The sequence below is a fragment of the Papaver somniferum genome, unplaced genomic scaffold (assembly GCF_003573695.1).
Source record: "Papaver somniferum cultivar HN1 unplaced genomic scaffold, ASM357369v1 unplaced-scaffold_133, whole genome shotgun sequence".
Lineage (NCBI taxonomy): Eukaryota > Viridiplantae > Streptophyta > Magnoliopsida > Ranunculales > Papaveraceae > Papaver > Papaver somniferum.
Window position 1 is genome coordinate 14,618,798 of NW_020622492.1, and position 4,801 is coordinate 14,623,598.

A 4,801-nucleotide genomic window follows, 5' to 3' on the forward strand; every position below is an offset into this window, starting at 1 on the left:
TACTTTACCACTTCGGAGAATAGTAACAAAGTTCAACTGGTCATGCGAAAATTTATTACAAGTAAAAGTACTTGCCTGGAATGCGCCTTTCGGATTTTGTTGAGGTTGACTTGGGAACTTACCTTTTTCCCTTTCATTAAGTGCATCACATATCTGACCCATTTTAAGTTCTAGACTAGTAAAACGTTGGTCAGTGGCCTTCTGAATTTCCAAAAGATTTTGGGTTAACAGACCGACACTTTCGTCAATGCTAGACAGTTTTTTTTTCGGAAGGGTGTTGTGTGTACGATTGTACCTGGGGGTTTCTAGGATATGAATATCATTGATTATTTCCTGACGTACCCCCTTGTACAGGGCCCTTGGACCATGAAAAGTTAAGGTGGTTCCTCCACCCTGGGTTATATGTCTGAGAATATGGGTTATTCTCTTGCTTTTGATACATAGCATTGGCGTCTTCCATTCTAGATTCCTGAAATGCATGCATTTGTGGACAACTTTCGACTAGATGGTCTGAAATATTACACACACCACAAACAGAAACCTCAACTTGGTTACAAGAAGTAGAAGCAACAAATTTTATATTTTTCTCCAGTTCTAAAGCCTCAATTCTCCTAGCCAATGATGCTATTTTAGCATTACCCTCAAAGTGAGACTCTATCTTATGAACACTACCCATGTTGTTCGACTTCCTAGGTTCTCTAACAGACTCCCATTGCTGAGTTTTCTCGGCAACTTCATGTAAGAATGCCAAGACTCGTCGGCACTTTTATCTGTGAACTCACCGTTGCACATAGATTTAACCATGGTTTGAGTGGAAAAATCCAACCCTTCATATAGAATTGTTGAGAGTCTCCACAGTTCGAAACCATCGTGAGGACATTGGAGTAACAAATCATTAGATACTTGGACAATGTCTCACCATCTAGTTGAACAAAACTATTGATATCTTGACGAATAGTGTCTGTTTTGTGATTTGGGAAGAACTTTTTGAAAAATTCTTTCGTAAGTTCATCCCAAGTTCTAATGGACCGAGGCCGCTAAGCATATAGCCAAGATTTGGATTTTTCCTTCAAAGAAAAAGGAAATAAACGCAATTTCAGGGACTCTTCTGTCAACTGATTGAATCGCAGAGTCCTACAAATCTCCTCAAAATCTCTCACGTAGTGGTAAGGGTTTTCAGCATCAACCCTCGAAACACAGGGAGCATTGTATTGTGCTCGCTTTCAACTCAAAATGACTAGCAGTTTCTGGTAGAACAATACAAGAGGGATGGCTTGTCCTTGTGGGGTACATGTAATCCTTGAGACTACGGGGTTGATTTAACTCTTCACCCATTGTCTCAGGTTGGTCAGGTCCTTCTATGTTAGAATCAGGGATTTCGACTACGTCCTCTCGATTAATTCTAACTAGTCGATTAGTTTGGTCTCGGAAAGATACAATCATATCCCAGCAGACATACCATTTAACATGTTATAACACCCAATCAACCAAGCACAACATAATTCAAAAACTCGGAGTTATGTGAATGAGTATCAAGATTATGCAAGCACAAAAAAAGGTATTTTACAGAGATAAGCACAGATATAAGTTACTTAGATATCACAGATGCACAAAGATGTTATATGTTACAGGGGTTTGACAACGGTCAGTTAGCACTAGTTAAGTGAGCAGACATGGTCATCATTCAAGACAGACATCAAGTTTTGAAGAATGATACCGCCGGTATAAAACCGGGTTTAGGCATTTCCACAGATTGTTATGCTCCTTCTTCTCATCGTCCTTGGCTCGTACTTCAGTATTGCAGATACCTGGCAGCTCAACAGAGAGTATTAGTACCCTGAATTTCGCAGGTCAACAATGAAAAATACTGACAATTAACAAACTAGAGTAGCAAGACCAATATTGTGTACCACACTGACAAACTCTATCACTAACTGAATGATCTTAACAGGGTCGAGTGGAGTTAAAACACAGGATGCAAATATAAACAAGCTACACATGGGGAAATAAAACAGATGAAATGCGAGAGTAACAAATAACTGAAAAATTTAACACATATACAAACTAAACCACATAATGCATTAGGTACAGACTAAACTGACTCGATCATATACTAGCAATGATAGTAAAATAATTGAAATAAAAAGATGAAAAGCTGCTGACCTAAGTAACACCTACTACTATGCAAAAGTCAGCTAGCACGATGAGAAGTGCAGAAAGTTGAGGAATGATGCTGCAATGCAGTCGAGGTGCAGAAAGTTCAGGTTTGCAGATTCAATGTTCACGTACACCAAGCGCTGAGATTTAATAGAGTAGCAGGCAGTAACAAGGTGATAATGACTACTTACTGATGGAAATATACAGATGGTTACTATATTCTAAGAAAAGTAAAAACAACAGAGACCTAACAAATTTATAACCTGAGCTATAACAGAACTATCTATATAAGCAGGCAAGTTACACTAAGTTGCACTACAAGATAATGATGCAAAGTTGCTTATCTTAATAATAAGACTGAAAGAACGAAAGTAAGCAACTGGAATAGGATAACTGAAACTGAAAGCTACAGTTAATGCTTATGGGGCTAAGATACAGATTATAACTACAGAATGCAAAAGACTCAAACTAGTTTTGACTTCCAGATTCTACTAAGATCAGATACAAACTGACAACAAATTATAGATGAGATTGAGTGAAGCATATTTAACTAACAGGGAAGAGTTATGACTAGAAGCTACAAGATGGAATGACAAACAACTTTTAATAGAACAGATGCAAGATTTATGATAATTCAGGTGATTGCGAACGAAAAATTGAAGCAGACTGATGAGCTATGGGTAGAGAACTTTAAAAACCGCTGCAACAGGATATGTTAACAGGTGGATTAATACTAAGTTACAGAAAAATAGAAAAAGTGAAATTTAAACCAGTATGTATACAGCCTACAGATGCAGTTATGCGAGTGACAATGGAGTGATGGAAACTACAATTACTAAAGCTAATATGTATACAGAACTAAGATACAACCACAGTAGTAGGCAACAAATTGTCGTAACTAGAAGCGATACCTACAATTATACTAAACCGCAAGTGCACATTGTCAACAATGTAAACAGGGAAAGTTTGGGTCGAACCCACAGAGACTAGCGCAGTGTGAAGTTGAATTCAAAACTTTACTTTACTAATTCAAATCAAAGGGTTTGTCGAAACGACTGGATGTTGGCAAAGATCAAAGTAGAAAAATGAAATGGAGATATGGATGCAATGAGAGTTGGAAACAGTCAACTAAGAGGCACAAGGGCACCTCTATTAGAAATTCATCTACAGAAATTATTATTTTCCCTTATAGCAAATCAGCGGTGAAGATATGAGTCTTTCGCCTTTCCAAAGGGGTTTCACAGATGGATAGTTTAACATCAACTAAAGCATTAATCCCTAGTATTAGATGTCTTCTTATAGCACAACTAATCAATGATTAAATGTATCAAATAAACATAAGTTGATGCAACAATATACAAGTGCTCTAATGACCTAGGATACATGATATACTAGGTAAAAGTAATATATTGCAGCTCAAAAGTTAAACATCTCCTAACTCAGTAAAGCACAACAAGAACAATATCGAAAACACGAATCATCTAGTAGTAAGTTAAGGGCTTCATCTATGCCCTAGTTTAAGAATTTAGAACATAGTGAAAACAGGAGACAAATAGAATTCAAATATAGATAAGCCCATTGATGTAATTGAACTCTATTCTCCTTCAAACTGATTTCTCAATAACACTAAGAACAAAGGAAATTACTTAGAGTATTTCAAACCACCTTCACTGCATACCTCAAATACATCATGACATCCCATATTTATACATTTCCTCCTCAATTACCAGTCCCTCTAGTCAACAAATACAATATAAAATTTAGGGTTTTCATGTCATTGAAACTCATCACTGAAAACACTCCTCATCCTACACATCCACTGAACTATCTTCACTAATGGACTGATATTTTCGGTGTTTGAAAGGAGAACAACATCAGACATAATTTGACAGCATTTGTTGCTTGTGCTCACCGCTGCCATTTCCTGCTGTTACTGTCGGTAATGTAAACTCAGATTTAGATGAATTGATAATTCTTGCTGCTTGTACAACACCGCCTGACCTTGTCTCGATGTCTTAAAACCTCAAATCAATCTTCATTCCGAGCTTCTATCAGTAGGGGAGAGGTGAAATTGTTGCGTGCAGTAAGAAGATTGATTTGATGTGAAACGGTATTGGGTAGAGAGTAACAAAGGGTGACAGATAATTAGGGTTAGAGGGGGATGGGTCAACAGAGATCGAGTTCGAGATTCTGTTGCCGGAAATTGTAAGGAAATCAGGGGAGGCTTTTTAGTTGAGGGGATGGTATTGAAAATCTGAGAGATATGACATGCTGGTAGAGATGGGGGACAAAGAAAAGATGGTCGACTGAGTTTTTTTTGGGAAAGAAAACACAGAAAATTGTTTCTCGTGAAGGAGACGGGATTTGGGAAACATAATTGATTCTGTGTAAAGCATGAGTACCTTGTTTTGGTATTCAAGAATGGACCTTGGGCTTGTTTCCATGTATTTGAGTTCTGAACTTCGGCCCATTGATTTATTTCAAGATCAGAGATTTCTTCTTCTTGAACTTCTTGTTCACTACTGGTTCAATTCACTCCATAAATCTGCTTGCACCCCGACTGCCTTCTCCATAACACGTATCTGCTTAAATCCAACTTGACATCTAGATCGACAAGGCATAGCAGCTCCACTTTGTGCATATC

General features: G+C 37.7%; 1 long non-coding RNA gene across 1 annotated transcript; it reads right to left on the reverse strand.

The window, feature by feature from the left end:
• Positions 1-1,547: 1,547 nt before the first annotated feature.
• On the reverse strand, positions 1,548-4,518 carry LOC113333431. The gene is made up of 2 exons (XR_003351979.1): positions 3,836-4,518; positions 1,548-1,808 (listed from the first exon to the last, which is right to left on the reverse strand). It is a non-coding gene; the product is annotated as an uncharacterized LOC113333431 (long non-coding RNA).
• Between the last annotated feature and the right edge of the window lie 283 nt (positions 4,519-4,801).